Source organism: Saccopteryx leptura, chromosome 12 (assembly GCF_036850995.1).
Source record: "Saccopteryx leptura isolate mSacLep1 chromosome 12, mSacLep1_pri_phased_curated, whole genome shotgun sequence".
Classification (NCBI taxonomy): Eukaryota; Metazoa; Chordata; class Mammalia; order Chiroptera; family Emballonuridae; genus Saccopteryx; species Saccopteryx leptura.
Window position 1 is genome coordinate 56,251,308 of NC_089514.1, and position 17,454 is coordinate 56,268,761.

Here is a 17,454-nt window from a genome sequence, read left to right on the forward strand (position 1 = left end):
TAAATGATCTTGGGTGTTTTTGTGTTTTTTTGTTTGTTTGTTTTGCCAGTGCTCAATGTCTGAGCTCTGAACAAGTTTACAAAGATTTACTATTTTTTCAATTGCACTTCAAAATTTCTTGAAAGAAAAGAAATGCTCACATTTCTATAATAAAGGAAAAAAGTGGCAGTGCCATGTCACTTTCTCATTGATCTCACACTGCATATGAGTGTGCAAAACTCAAAAGTTTAAGGAAAAGTTGGTTTAAAACGTAGCTAGAGAACTACGTGAATTTATGCTGAAATTGAATTCCTCAAAGTAAAACTCAATAAAAATATTTAATATGTTTTTCTAATATAAATCAATATGCAGAAAATTGTTATTGAGAGCATTATTTAAATTAGCAAAGTAACAAGAAAAAATTGATGAATGCTTTGTTGATGATAAATTTAGGTTTCCTTTTAAATACATGTGGGATCCACCTGGCAAGGTCCCTACTGGGCAATGCTCTACCCATCTGGGGCTGTTGCTATGTTGCTCCACAACTGAGCTATTTTAGTGCCTGAGGCAAGTCTATGGAGCAATCCTCAGTGCCCTGGGCCAGCTTGCTTCAACCAAGCCATGGCTGTGGGAAGGAAAGAGAGAGAGATTGAGAGAGAAAGGGGGGTGGTAAAGCAGATGGTTGTTTCTCCTGTGTGCCCTGACTTATAGCTTGAACCTGGGACATCTGTATGCCTAGAGGACACTCTACCACTGAGCCAACCAGCCAGGGCCTCTGCAGTAATCTTTAAAAGTGAATGTATTGAGTTGACACAGAATTTGTAATTGTTTTTAATTTAGAAAGATGCTCTTTGATAGTGATATGTTTTCCTTCAAAGTCAAATCATTTCTAAAGAAATGAACGGTATTGTCAAAGTGAATGTAAATATTAAAGACAAATTATTTTTGGTATTTGATGCACTTATTTGAAATTTCAATATCTGTCCAAAACAACTTGGGTAGGTAGATTCACTTTTTCAAATGTAACTCATAAAATCTAAATATAAGTCACATATTTTTAATATAAATGTATGGTCCCAATAGAGATAGCTATAAGTGTAAAAGTATACTCTTTTTTTTTTTTTTTTTTTTGTATTTTTCTGAAGCTGGAAACGGGGAGAGACATCAGACAGACTCCCGCATGCGCCCGACCAGGATCCACCCGGCACGCCCACCAGGGGCGACGCTCTGCCCACCAGGGGGCGATGCTCTGCCCCTCCGGGGCGTCGCTCTGCCGCGACCAGAGCCACTCTAGCGCCTGGGGCAGAGGCCAAGGAGCCATCCCCAGCGCCCGAGCCATCTTTGCTCCAATGGAGCCTTGGCTGTGGGAGGGGAAGAGAGAGACAGAGAGGAAGGAGGGAGGGGTGGAGAAGCAAATGGGCGCTTCTCCTATGTGCCCTGGCCGGGAATCGAACCTGGGTCCCCCCGCACGGCAGGCCAACGCTCTACCTCTGAGCCAACCGGCCAGGGCCAAAGTATACTCTTAATTTAAAAAAACTTATTATCAAAAGAGGAACAATGTAAAATAACTTAGTAATAAATTTTATATTAATTACATGTTAAATATTAAATGGCATTATTTAGATACACTACAAAGCCATAGTACTCAAAACAGTGTGGTATTGGAAAAAAAACAGACATATAGATCAATGTATCAGAATAGAGAGCTTAGAAATACACACATGCCTTTTTTGTCAATTAGTATTTGACAAAAAAGGCAAAAATATATAATGAAGTAAAGAGAGTTTATTCAATAAATCATTGGACAGATACATGCAAAAAAATGAAACTAGAATACCTTCTTATACCATACACAAGAATAAACTCAAAATAGATTAAAGACTTAAATGTTACACTCAAAACCATAAAAATCTCAGAAGAGAACATAGGCAGTAAATCTAGGACATTTCCTTTAGCATTACTTTTTCTGATATATCTTCTTGGGCAAGGAAAATAAACAAACAGAAAGAAACAAATGGGACTACCTCAAACTAAAAAGCTTTTGCACAGCTAAGGAAACCATCAACAAAATGAAAAGACAACCCACTGAATGGGAGAACATATTTGCTGATACACTTGATAAAAAGTTAATATACAAAATTTATAAAGAACTTATAAACTCAACACCAAGAAACACAATCCAATTTAAAAATGAGCAGAGGACCTAAATAGACAGTTCTTCAAAGAGGATATACAGATGACTATTAGGCATATAAAAAGATGCTAAACATTACTAATCATCAGAGAAATGCAAATTAAAACCACAATGAAATACCTCCTCAGACCTATGAGAATGCCTTATCATCAATAAATCAACAAACCTCAAATGTTGGCCAGTATGTGGAAAAAAGGGAACCCTCATGTACTGTTGTTGTAGGGTAAGCAGATTAGTGAAGCCACTGTGGAAAGCAGTATGGAGTTTCTTCAAAAAATTAAAAATGGAAGTACTCATGACCCAGAGGTTCTACTTCTGGGAATAGATCCAAAGAAACCCAAAACACTGTATCAAAAAATATATGCACCCCTATGTTCATTGCAGCCTCAATTACAATAACCAAGATTTGGAAGCAGTCCAAGTGCCCATCAGCAGATGAGTGGATAAAAAGCTGTGGTACATTTATACAACGGAATACTACTTGACTGTAAAAAAGAAGGAAATCTTAGCTTTTGCAATAGCATGGATGGACCTGGAGAATTTATGCTAAGGAAATGTGCCCATTAGAGAAAGACAAGTACCCACATGATTTCACTTATATATGGAATCTAATGAACAAAATTAACTACAAACAAAATGAAAAGAGACTAATAGATTCAGAGAACAGTCTGACAGCTGTTAGAGAGGAGGGGAGCTTGGGGAAGCTAGGGAAAAAAGTGAAGAGATTAAGCAAAAAGAAAATTAAAAATTTATAAAATAGACAACAGTATGGTGATTACTAGAGGAACGGGCGTTGAGGGAGGTAGAAGAGGGTAAAGGGGGATAAATGGTGATGGAAGGAGACTTCCCTTGGAGTGGTGAGCACACAATACAGTACAGATTATGTATTATTGAATTGTACACCTGAAAACTATACAATTTTATTAGCAAGTGTCATTCAATAAATTCAATAAAATTTTTTTTTTAAATAAATAAAAATAAAAAGAATGAGCTATCAAGCCATGAAAAGACATGGAAAATCCTAGAGAAGAAAAAGCTAAAGGAGTTCATTACCACCAAACCAGTATTACAAGTAATGTTATAGGGACTTCTTTAAGAAGAAGAAAACAGATAAAAAAATATGAATAATAAAATGGTAATAACCACATACTTATCAATAATTATTTTAAATGTAAATTGATTAAATGCTCCAACCAAAAGATGTAGGGTGGCTAGATGAATAAGGAAACAGGACTCATCTGCAACAACATGGACGGACACAGAGAGTATTCTGTTAAGAGAAATGTCAGACAAAGAAAAACATACTCCGTATATAAATGTCACTTATATGTGGAATCGAACAAAAAATACATGAACAAAGAAAACAGAAATAAACTCATCAATACAGCAAACATTTTGATGGTTGCTAAATGGGAGGGTTATTGGGGGATGGAAGAAAAGGGGAAGAAATTAAGAGGTGCAATTTGCCAGTCATAAAAATAGTCAAATGTATCCCTGTTGTGAGGATGCTGATAATGGGGGAGGCTATGCATGTTAGAGGGCAGGGCTATATGGGAAATCTCTGTACTTCCCACTTGATTTTACTGTGAACCTAAAATTGCTCAAGAAATAAAATTTTTTTATATAAATAAATTTTTATTAATGTTAATGGGGTGATATCAATAAATCAGGGTACATATATTCAAAGAAAACATGTCCAGGTTATCTTGTCATTCAGTTATGTTGCATAACCATCACCCAAAGTCAGATTGTCCTCCATCACTCTCTATCTAGTTTTCTTTGTGCCCCTATCCCTCCCCTCCCCCTCCCCTTCCCCTCTCCTTCCTTCCCTCCCGCACTCCCTCCCCCCACCCGCGGTAACCACCACACTCTTGTCCATGTCTCTTAGTCTCGTTTTTATGTCCCACAAAATGTATGGAATCATGTAGTTCTTGTTTTTTTCTGATTTACTTATTTCACTCCTTATAACGTTATCAAGATCCCATCATTTTGTTGTAAATGATCTGATGTAATCATTTCTTATGGCTGAGTAGTATTCCATAGTGTATATGTGCCACATCTTCTTTATCCAGTCTTCTACTGAAGGGCGTTTTGGTTGTTTCCATGTCTTGGCCACTGTGAACAATGCTGCAATGAACATGGGGCTACATGTGTCTTTACGTATCAATGTTTCTGAGTTTTGGGGGTATATACCCAGTAGAGGGATTGCTGGGTCATAAGGTAGTTCTATTTTCAGTTTTTAGAGGAACCACCATACTTTCTTCCATAATGGTTGTACTACTTTACATTCCCACCAACAGTGGATGAGGGTTCCTTTTTCTCCACAGGATCTCCAGCATTTGCTATTACCTGTCTTGTTAATAATAGCTAATGTAACAGGTGTGAGGTGGTATCTCATTGTAGTTCTGATTTGCATTTGTCTAATAACTAGTGAAGATGAGCACCTTTTCATATATCTGTTGGCCATTTTTTATTTCTTCCTGGGAGAACTGTCTGTTCATGTCTTCTTCCCATTTTTTTATTGTATTGTTTGTTTGTTTGTTGTTGAGTTTTATGAGTTCTTTGTATATTTTAGATATTAGGCAGGCCCTTATCTGAGCTGTTGTTTGAAAATATCATTTCCCATTTAGTTGACTGCCTGTTTATTTTGTTGTCAGTTTCTCTTGCTGAGGAAAAATTTTTAGTCTGATGTAATCCCATTCATTTATCTTTGCCTTCACTTCTCTTGCCTTTGGAGTCAAATTCATAAAATGCTCTTTAAAACCCAGGTCCATGAGATTAGTACCTATGTATTCTTCTATGTACTTTATTGTTTCAGGTCTTAATATTTAGGTCTTTGATCCATTGTGATTAATTTTAGTACAAGGGGACAAGCTGCAGTCGAGTTTCATTCTTTTGCATGTGGCTTTCCAGTTTTCCCAGCACCATTTGTTGAAGAGGCTTTCTTTTCTCCATTGTGTGTTCTTGGTCCCTTTGTCGAAAATTATTTGACCATATATATGTGGTTTTATTTCTGGACTTTCTATTCTGTTCCATAAGACTGAGTGTCTATTTTTCCACCAATACCATGCTGTTTTGATTGTCGTGGTCCTATAATATAGTTTGAAGTCAGGTATTGTAATGCCTCCAGCTTCATTCTTTTTCCTTAGGATTGCTTTGGCTATTTGGGGGTATTTATTGTTCCATATAAATGTGATGATTTTTTGTTCCATTTCTTTAAAAAATGTCATTGAAATTTTGATGGGAATTGCATTAAGTTTATAAATTGCTTTGGGTAATATGGCCATTTTGATTATATTTATTCTTCCTATCCAAGAACAAAGAATATTTTTCCATCTCATTGTATCTTTTTCAATTTCCTTTAACATTGCTTTGTAGTTTTTGTTATATAGGTCCTTTACATTCTTTGTTATGTTTATTCCTAGGTAATTTATTTTTTGTTGTTGTTGCAATTGTGAAGGGGATTATTTTTTTGAGTTTGTTTTCTAATATTTCATTGTTGGCATATAGAAAAGCTATAAACTTTTGTATGTTAATTTTGTATCCTGCGACCTTACTGTATTGGTTTATTGTTTCTAGTAGTCTTTTTGTGGAGTCTTTGGGGTTTTCAATGTATAGGATCATATCATCTGCAAAAAGTGATACCTTTACTTCTTCTTTTCTGATATGGGTGCCTTTTATTTCTTTCTGTTGTCTGATTGTTCTGGCCAGAACTTCTAGCACCACGTTAAATAAGAGTGGAGAGAGTGGACAACTCTGTCTTTTTCCTGATTTAAGGTGGAAAGTCCTCAGTTTTATGCCATTTAATACGATGTTGGCTGATGGTTTATCATATATAGCCTTTATCATGTTGAGATATTTTCCTTCTATACCCATTTTGTTGAGTGTCTTAAACATAAAGTTGTGTTGTATTTTATCAAATGCCTTTTCTGCATCTATTTATAAGATCATGTGGTTTTTGTTCTTTGTTTTGTTGATATGGTGTATTAGGTTAACCGTTTTACATATGTTGAACCATCCTTGAGATTCTGGGATGAATCTCACTTGATCATGATATATTATTTTTTTAATATGTTGTTGTATTTGATTTGCCAGTATTTTGTTTAGTATTTTCACATCTGTATTCATTAAAGATATTGGTCTGTAATTTTCTTTTTTTTATGACGTCCTTGCCTGGTTTCAATATGAAGGTTATGTTGGCTTCATAAAATGTGTTTGGAAGTATTGCTTCTTCTTCAATTTTTTGGAAGACCTTGAGTAGAATAAAAACCAAGATTTCTTTGAATGTTTGATAGAATCCACTAGTATAACCATCTGGGCCTGGACTTTTATTTTTGGAGAGGTTTTTAATAGTTTTTTCTATTTCCTCCCTGCTAATTGGTCTGTTTAGGCTTTCTGCTTCTTCATGACTGAGTCTAGGAAGGTTGTATTGTTCTAGGAATTTATCCATTTCTTCTAAATTGTTGAATTTGGTGGCCTATAGTTTTTCGTAGTATTCTACAATAATACTTTGTATATCTATGATGTCTGTGGTGAATTCTCCTCTTTCATTTTGGATTTTATTTATATGAGTCCTTTCTCTTTTTTCCCTCGTGAGTCTTGCCAAGGGTTTCTCAATTTTGTTGATCTTTTCTAAGAACCAGCTCCTTGTTTTATTAATTTTTTCTATAGTTTTTCTGTTCTCTATTTCATTTATTTCTGCTCTGATTTTTATTATTTCCTTTCTTTGGCTGGTTTTGGGTTGTCTTTGTTCTTCTTTTTCTAGTTCCTTAAGGTGGGAAGTTAAGTGGTTCACATGGGCTCTCTCTTGTTTGCTCATATAGGCCTGAAGAGATATGGACTTCCCTCTTATTACTGCTTTTCCTGCAACCCAGAGATTCTGGTATGTCATATTGTCATTTTCATTTGTCTGTATATATCTTTTGATCTCTGTGTTTATTTCTTCTTTGACCCATTCATTTTTTAAAAGTATGTTGTTTAGTTTCCACATTTTTGTGGGGTTTTTTCTGTCTTTTTTGCAGTTGAATTCTAGTTTCAAGGCTTTATGATCGGAAAATGTGCTTGGTACAATTTCAATTTTTCTGAATTTGCTGATGTTATTTTTGTGGCCCAACATATGGTCAATTCTTGAGAATGTTCCATGTACACTAGAGAAAAATGTATACTCTGTTGCTTTGGGATGAAGTGTCCTGTAGATGTCTATCATACCCAGGTGCTCTAGTGTTTCATTTAAGGCCAAAATATCTTTACTGATTCTCTGTTTGGATGACCGATCTAGAGCCATCAGTGGTGTATTGAGGTCTCCAAGTATGATTGTATTTTTGTCAGTTTTTGTTTTTAGGTCAATAAGTAGCTGTCTTATATATTTTGGTGCTCCATGGTTTAGTGCATATATATTAAGGATTGTTATGTCTTTTTGATTCAGTGTCCCCTTAATCATTTTGAAATGACCATTTTTGTCTCTGAGTATTTTTTTTGTATTGTAGTCAGCATTATTAGATATGAGTATTGCTACACCTGCTTTTTTTTGGATGTTATTTGCTTGGAGTATTGTTTTCCAGCCTTTCACTTTGAATTTGTTTTTATCCTTGTTGCTTAGATGTGTTTCTTATAGGAAGCATACAGTTGGATTTATTTTTTTGTATTTTTTTGAAGCTGAAAACAGGGAGGCAGTCAGATAGACTCCCGCATGCGCCCGACTGGGATCCACCTGGCATGCCCACCAGGGGACAATGCTTTGCCCATCTGGGGGCATCGTTCTGCTGCAATCAGAGCCATTCTAGCACCTGAGGCAGAGGCCACAGAGCCATCCTCAGTGCCCGGGCAAACTTTGCTCCAGTGGAGCCTTGGCTGCGGGAAGGGAAGAGAGAGACAGAGAGGAAGGAGAGGGGGAGGGGTGGAGAAGCAGATGGGTGCTTCTCCTGTGAGCCCTGGCCGGGAATTGAAGCTGGGACTCCTGCACGCCAGGCCGATGCTCTACCACTGAGCCAACTGGCCAGGGCTGGATTTTCTTTTTTAATCCATTCTGCTACTCTGTGTCTTTTTATTGGTGAGTTTAATCCATTTACATTTAGTGTAATTATTGACACTTGTGGGTTCCCTATTGCCATTTTATAAATTGCTTTCTGTTAGTTTTGTATCTTGTTTGATTTTACTCTTTTGTTTTTCTATCATTTGTTTTTGTTTGTTTGTATTCCATACTTTTCTCTGTTGTTACCCTTTTCAAGTCATGTGCTTCTGTGGTGGTTTTTCAAGGGTGCTTACCATTAAGTAATGAAATGGTACCTACCATATTCATTGTAGTACCTTATCTTTTGAGTGTTTCTGCACTTCATCATCCTTGGCTACTGTTAATTTCCGTCCTCTCCCCTTTTTTTTGCTTTTCATGTCACAGTTTAAATTTGGTTTTATTGTGTTCTTGGTGGAGCTTTTACTTGTGGTTTTGTTTTGTTTTGTTCTTTGAATCTCATTGGAAAACCCCCTTTAGTATTTCCTGGAGTGTGGTTTTTCTGTTGATAAATTCCCTCATCTTTTCTGTATCTGTTAATGTTTTTATTTCTCCTTCGTATTTGAAGGATAGCTTTAATGGGTATAGTATTCATGGCTGAAAGTTCCTCTTTCAGAGCTTTAAATATTGGGGTTCACTCTCTTGTAGCTTGTAGAGTTTCTGCTGAGAAATCTGATGATAATCTCATAGGCCTTCCTTTATATGTTGTATTCTTCTTTTCCCTAGCTGCCTTGAGAATTTTTTCTTTGTCGTTGGTTTGTGTCATTTTCATTATGACGTGCCTTGGAGTAGGTTTGTCATGGTTAAGAAAACTCGGTGTTCTGTTTGCTTCTTGAATTTGAGGCTTTAGTTCTTTCCACAGGCTTGGGAAGTTCTCATCTATTATTTGTTTGCATATATTCTCCATTCCATTTTCTCTCTTATATACCTATTATTATTCTTATGTTATTCTTTTTGATGGAGTCAGACAATTCCTGTAGGGCTTTCTCATTTTTTTAAATTTTTGAGTCTCTCTCTTCTTTTCTCTGTTGTGCCTGAAGTTGCTTGTCTTCTATGTCACTAATCCTACCTTCTATCTGGCCTGTTCTATTAGCTAAGCTTGTTACCTCGATTTTCAGTTCATGAATTGAGTTTTTCATCTCTGCTTGATTTGTTTTTATAGTTTCAATTTCTTTGGTAATATATTCTTTGTGTTCATTGAGTTGTTTTCTGAGCTCCCTAAATTGCCTTTCTGTGTTTTCTTGTATATCTCTGTGTATTTTTAGGATTTCTATTTTAAATTCTTTGTCATTTAACTCCAAGGTTTCCAATATATTAAATTTTTTCTCCATAGATTTTTCCACATCTATCTGTGCTACTTCTCTATCTTTTGTATCCATGATATTCGATTTTCTTTTTCTTAATGGCATATGAGGGTGGTCTTGTTGATAGCACTTCATCTTTAGAGTGTGGAAATCCCGGATGCTCCAAGGATAGATTTTTCTGTCTCTGTTGATGATCTTGTTGAAATTTTGGGGAGATTTGTTGGTCGCGCTCCTTATGGCGCCATTTCTCTGACATAAGCTTTTTTTTTAAAGTTCTGAAGATAGGCGAAACATTTTTCCCTGTATTTTGTGTCTAGGCTGTACAAAAGAAATAATGCACATTAAAAGTTGTAAAATGTTCTATTTAAGCCATTGAAATCAAATTACAGAAAAGATGCCTAAGTTTAAATGATTCAAATAAACTTGTACAATATTAGCTCCTTGGAAGTATACTAATATCTTTAATTTTACTAAATCATAAAATGTTAAACAAATATGACATAATATATTTCAAGTAATCATTTACAAGCCTGAAGCCATACTCACCATCATGGCTATTGTTGGTAATTAACAGAATATTAATGTGGTACTTCTCTATATGTACAACAGAAGCCTATGCATCTTTGAAGTCTTTCTAGTTTGCTATTTCAACAAATACTATGTACTAATTATTGAAACAACAGTAGTTTCAAGTAACACTTATAGTCCCTGTACATTATTTTTTTTAAAAAAATAACTCTGCAATGTATGTGTGTATGAATGTGTGTGTTGATATCACTTCATAATACTTTTTTATTTTTGAAAGTCTGGACTAGAAGTAAGCTTTAGGATGGATTTCTGAATGTAATTGTGTATTATAAATATTTCTTCTTGACATAAAAGTTGAAGTTTGCATCAATTGACAATAGTGCAATTTAAAATCAATCCTTCCATTTCAAAGTTTAACTTGAAATTCACAAACCTAAAATTAAGGCTTATTAGGCAACAAGTTTATGCACTAACATGTGCTCCTACACTAGAGCCTAAAAACCCATCACAACATGAATTCTTACTTGACAGCAGGAACAACCCTAAGAAACACGTTATATATCTAATAAAAATTATCAACCACCAAGGTATGCTTTTTTCTTGTTCTTCCTCCAACACTATCAATAAAAGCAACATATCCTTAGAGTAGATGGCTTTTCAGATATAATGTGTATTTCAACAAGAAAGTGCATTCTTTCTCCATACTTTACTCTCTGGACTAAGCCACAGTATTGAATTTATGAACCATCTTAATTTCTCCAAGGGTTGTACTTTGTCTCAAATTGAAGCCTTTAAAGAGTACATCCTTCCCACATCTTTGATAAACTATCTAAAGTAAATACAGGCCTGCGGATACTTTAAATAATGCTCTTGTAGTTCTTGCAACCAGTAAGTAATAAAACTATTTCCCCCTAGCTGTTGTTTTGTTATTAAAACAGGATTAATAATGTCATGCTTTTTACCTTTATATTCCTTGGTGCAAAAGGTGTTGATGTTATATTATGTTGAATTGAAAGTTTGTGTTAGTGGCCTTTTCTCTCTGTTTATTGCTTGGCTTGTTGCATCACCAAGAAATGATGAAGTTTAATTACTTTTATGAAAATGAACTTAAAACTGCTATTATGTTACTCAAGTTCTAACGGCAATACCACTTTAGAATGAACAACAAAAATAGACCAAGTGAGTCATAGTACTTATAGCATGTAAAGTAATAGAAAGAAATTCTTATTTATTAGAACAATATTAACCTTTCATGGTACAGAAAATTCATTGTCCTTTCCTGATTTGATTGTTTGCTTCATGCTCTGTAGGACTATTGCTTTGCTTCTGTGTAATTCTCTAAGTTGTTATTTCCCACTAGCAATAGTACAGCTATCACTTTCTTAGATGATATATTATGATAAGTTAAAATGTAATCATATAATAGAATTTATAGTATCTAAACTTTGAAAACATAGATTTTTTTATCTACAGAAAAGTGTCACACATTAAATTTGAAACAAACAGGAGAAGCAGGTTCCTCTGCTTGATTTGTGTACATGTTACTGAGGCGATAGAAAAAATTTGGACAAGTTTTTCACAACTTGCAATAATTTTTTTCTCTCTCCTGAAACTCTGTAATTTTATCTTAGTCAATTATTAAAATATATGACAAAATTGGGATTACCAACACTCCATAGCTTTAGCAAGGAAAGAAAGGCATCTTGTAATTTTTGATATATAACACTAATGAAAGACAGGAATGCATATAAAGTTTATCTCAAATATTTACCAGCTGTGTGACCTTAGTCAAGTTACTTAGTTGCAGCAAATATTTTCATTAAAAATTCATGGGATTTTTATAAAGGTTAAGGAATAAAATTCATATTAAGAATTCAGCACAGCCTGACCAGGTGGTGGCGCAGTGGATGGAGCATCAGACTGGGATGCGGAAGACCCAGGTTCGAAACCCTAAGGTCACCAGCTTGAGCAAGGGCTCATCTGGTTTGAGCAAAAGCTCATCAGCTTGGACCCAAGGTCGCTGGCTCGAGCAAGGGGTTATTTGGTCTGTTGAAAGCCTGCGGTCAAGGCACATATGAGAAAGCAATCAGTGAACAACTAAAGTGTCGCAATGAAAAACTGATGATTGAGCTTCTCATCTCTCTCTGTTCCCGTCTGTCTGTCCCTATCTGTCCCTCTCTCTGATTTTCTGTCTGTCTCTGTTTCTTAAGAAATGAAAAAAAAAAAAAAGAATTTCAGCACAAAAGCTGGCTAATAGTAGATATTCAATACGTGTTTCTTTTTATCATTATTCTCATCTTTGTTATTATTACTAATTGGTTCTTAATAAAAAACAGATAAGTAGGCACTTAGTAGATGTCAGTTTTTATCACTGTTAATTTGTTGTTGTGAACATTATTATTCTACTTTCTTCACTGCATTGTATAAACAGAGTGCATCCTATCCATCCATTCCTATCACCCTTTCAAAAAGGATAATATTTCCACTTGGGGACTTAGAGTTGTTTTTTTTTAAATTAATTTATCATTGAGAGCATAAGCTTTGTTCCCAGCACATGTAGTAGGCATAGGGGAACATAGAAGGAGTATGAGGTACAAATATTAATAAATTACCTGAGGTCCAGGCAGCAAAGACTGCTGATGGCAACATGATTGGAACTTCTGCTTCCCTCTTTCACAGTATTTAAAGTGTCTTGAAAAAGTTTCAAATTAGTGAAGGAGAGCTGGTCTCTTCCACACACTTTCAGAATAAAAATGGAAATAATAAAAGTGTTCGCCTGCCTCAGTTTACACCCGATTTATTTTTAAATAATATTAAAAATAAGAAATCTTAGTGGACCTTGCTGTAACAATTTGATCTGTCAGCCAGCAAGACCTTCCTGGAATACATTATAATCTTAGCAATAATCCTAGAAGGTGAACAAAGCAAAGAACAAAGAATATTATTTTAAGATAAAGGAAGTTTTTGCCATAGTATTCTCAGCAGTAAATGGAAAAAGAGGGAGACATCTTTAAGGCACACATTTGTCATTTGTTTTCTAAGGCACACAGATGTGTGGGATTGATTAAATTTGTGAGGTAACTTATCACTGCATAAGTATCAATTCAGAACTATTTATAATCTGAAATTATTAGTCATAATCATTTAAACAAAGAAGAAAATAATAAGAACAAGAAAAATGGAGACGTTGAGATGAAGCTTTCTTGTTACTATTTTTTCCTTTATTTTTCTTGACTCATCCCAAAAAGATTGATGATGCCTAAATAGTAAATAGTGGTAAAGACAGAAAGATTCTGACTGAGATTTAGCATGCAAAACAAAGAAAAAGGAAAGCAAAGATGGCAAAAGCAAAAGAGGACAGAAAGTGGATAGAGGAAGGAAAAAGAAAAATGGACGTTAGGTAACCATGATAATAATAACAAAAGGAATGGGAAGAATATTTCAAAACAATAGAAAATCTAGGGCAAGTAAGAAAGAAGTAGCATAAAAATAAAAGTGAAATAAAAGAAACTTTGAAGAAAAAAGAAAAGAAAGAGTTGAAATTTTTTGATAATTTAAGAAACTGAACAAAAGTGAAGGAAAAAATAATCACAGCAAACTGAAATCAGGAAAGAAACACTGAGTAAAATCAAAGAGATCAAACAAACTTTGAACTTATTTTCTTAAAATGTCCTTAAATAAGTACATGCTAAAATTACAAATAGTAAAAATTCCTTCAGATAAAAAAAATCAAGGTTGTAAAAGAAGAATAATCCATGGAAGAAAGAGAAGTTTAATTATAGGTCATTGGCACATCCTAAAAAGTGTCTTTCCTATTTCATGATTGCATATTGCCAAGCCACAAATAGATAAATGGAGTACTAGGTATTGTTAAAAGTCTTTTCCTGTGTGCATAGCAGCACAACTTAAGATAAAGGATAAAAGCAGGTCTAGATTTATCAAAGGATCAAAGAAACCAAATCTTGCTCTTTGAACTGAAGAAAGGGATAACATTGAAAATCACTCAAGTGATAACATGATACAAATGAGATAATCTTTTGTCTTTGGAAAAGTAAAAGATGAAAGGGAAAAAGCATCAATTAAATACTGCTTTTATGTAAGCAAAGATGTAAAGTTAGTGGAAAAGACTTTAAAATATTTTTAGAGAGGCTCTACTAACAGGAGGTAAAGTGTAGTTATTTTACCATTTACTAGGTGAATAATATGTATTTAGCAAGGAGCTTAACCACTCTGTGTCTCTGTTTACTCATCTGTAAAATGGGCATTACAAAATTAAAATTTTTTTAAAAGGAGGAAAAAATTTAAAAACTAACAAAATTGATCTAAAAATTCAATGAGATATTGAATATGTCACTTTGCACAGTGGTTTGTACATAGTAACTACTCAACCATTATTACTATATTTGTTACACGTAAAATAGTGCAAATATTTTTAAAAAGCTTCCTAATAACTAGAAAATAATTAACTTGTATTCAGATCCTTTAAACATCTCATTAATATTGTACAATTATGTCCTAGTAAATACTCTATTATTAAATAACATGTTGATGAAATTTTCTTTTTTGAGAAATTTAGAATTATGTAGTTCATTTGGGGATTTTTTGTTTGTTTTTAAACATTCATACACTGTCAACTCTGTGAGAGAATAAGAATAGTTCAAAGACAAGAAATATGAATGAATGATGGTGTAATGACAGAAACAAAAGTAAATATTCAAAAATGAAACTCCAGGGTGTACAAGAGTACTGTGCTTATATGCAAAACATTTTTGGGTACCAATCACTTCTTAATCATTCTATGACTGATTTTGCAGGAGAAATCAGACTACTGCCTTCTAATTTCTAATGATAGGTGAAAATGTGTCTTTCTCTAAAAGACTATTTTTGGTCTACCAAAGTTAAAAGAGAAATTTGTTTCAGAAATATAAATTTTTTAGTAAATAAACAAACAAAATTTGTTTGATTTAAAAACAGAAGTTCTATATAATTATACAGATGTTGCAGGGAAATTCTGTAACAGAAAAAGAAATCATTGTCAATAGAAATTTTGTCTGTCTATATGTAAGTCTTCCCATTATAAGAGCTCAAAGTATAATACCAATGTTCAACAATATAAAGTTAAATGTCTAAAGTACAAAACATAATATTGTAAACGTAAAAAGATATATGAGCTTTATTATTGAACAATCACCAGTCAAATATTTTCATTTCTATTATTTTTGTTTTAATTTATTAATTTCTTCTCTTTTCACTTCTAGTATCTATTTTAAGCTTTGCTTAAATACATGTTGTTCTTTATCTAGTTTGTTTAATTCAGTATTTAATACACTGATTTTCACTTCTGCTTGACAAGTGTTTAAGACAATAAATTATCCTTTGGGTACTACTTTAGCTATACTTTATGGGCTCTAATTTAGTGTTTTCATTTTTATTGATTTCTATATATTCTGAAATATTAGCTCTAATTTCATGCATTTTTAATTTTTTTATCTGCACTTGATTATTTCAATAGAATAGTCTCATAGAGGATAGGTACTGTTTTCTGTCTTATTCACTGCTTTTATTTCAATATTGAACAATGTCATTCACCTGAAGTAAAAATAATTAGTGATTGATGAATCATAGTCTTATTTTTTTTCTTTTTTTGTGAGACAGAGAAAGGGACAGATAGGGAAAGATAGACTGAAAGGGACAGAGGTGAGAAGCAGCAGTTCTTCCTTGTAGCACCTTAGTTGGTCATTGATTGCTTGCTCATATATGCCTTGTCCAGATGGCTACAGAAAAGTGAGTGACCCCTTGCTCAAGCCAGTGACCTTGGGCTCAGGCCAGCAACCTTGGGCTTCAAGCCAGTGACCTTTGGACTCAAGCTAGTGACCATAGGATCATGTCTATGATCCCATGCTCAAGCCAGCAACCCCACGCTCAAGCTGGTGAGTCCATGCTCAAAGTGGTTATCTTGGGGTTTCAAACCTGGGTCCTCTGCATCCTAATCCAATGCTCTATCCACTGAGTCACTGCCTGGTCAGGCTAGTCTTATTTTCAAGTTAAAAAATATGTCAAATAATAGACTAATAAGATAAAATATTTTACAGTCATTTAGGAATCATTAAATATAACAGAAGGAAAAAGAGGAGTTGGCATAGGAGAAGAAGGAGCAGAAAGAGGAGAAAGGGAAAAAGAAAAAAGGATGAGGAGGAAAACAGTAACCCAGGAGTTAAGAACCTCAAATTTTAGGCACCATACCTAACAGTAACACACTGAATTCATCTGATGAAACTGTAGAATCATTTATTTAAAGTATAAAACAACAGCATTTTCTTGCACATGATATATAAGATCTTCCTAAATATACAGTTAGGGTTCAACATAATTAGCTAGCAAGCTAAGATAGATAGATGATAGATAGGTAATACATAATACCTCTAACACATATATACACACACAATTGTGTATTTTCATCAACTGATTAATCATGTAACTAAAGAGGAAATTGTAGCTTCTTTGAATTATAAAGATAACCATCTAATTCACTATCTAGTTCCAACAACTCAAATGATGCCTAAATTTCCTAAGCAAAAACACCTACCAACAGTTCATGTATACTACTGTTAACACCTGAAGTAGTAGAGAACCTATTACAACCTGAATCAACTAGTCTGGCTTTGAAATGCTGACTCACATAAAATGTGTTTTTTCTATACCTTCCTGCTATCTATTCTAATTGTGCCTAATCGAGCCATGCCAAGTAAAGCCAGGCATTTTCATATAAAGTCACTGATGCAGCTGTCTCAGTCAGTGTAAGACTATAGGACCCTAACTGAAATTTACATAGAGATAATATAATAATGCAAATATTAAAAACCATTACCACTTCATTTAATAACAAATATGGCTTCTATTTCTGCTTCAGTGACATTTCCACCAACCTGTCATCTAGCAGAATATGTTGGTGTGGATGAGAGACCACTGCATATCTCATGTGGAACTTGTCCTTTTTCCATGTCTCTGAGAATGTTACTCTTTGTGTCGCTGCCGGAGAAATGCTCTCTTCAGATCTCACACAAACCTCCCTTCCCCTTTTCCTCGTGCAGTTAGCTGCTCCCACAGGTCCCCTGCAAGGCTCCCCAACGCTGAGCTTCCTGGGCCAGGTGAGCAGTGTCCTACGCTGAGGACCACGGTTAATTGGGAGATTGTGCCTCCTATGAAATAGTCAGCTGCTACTTAGCTATAGTCAGGCTTCCATGTGAGAACAGGTGTCAGGACTTAAAAACTTCAAAAGCTGAAATTATAAGTGAAATCTCCTGAATGTTTACATGTTGGAGATATTTACAATTTTTAAAAAACAACAGAAAGATTAAGAAAGAATAACACATGCCTGTGGGATGAATTAGAGCCAAAGCTGTCAGTTGAAAGGTTTTGGCCCAGGCTTCTGCTATAGTAGC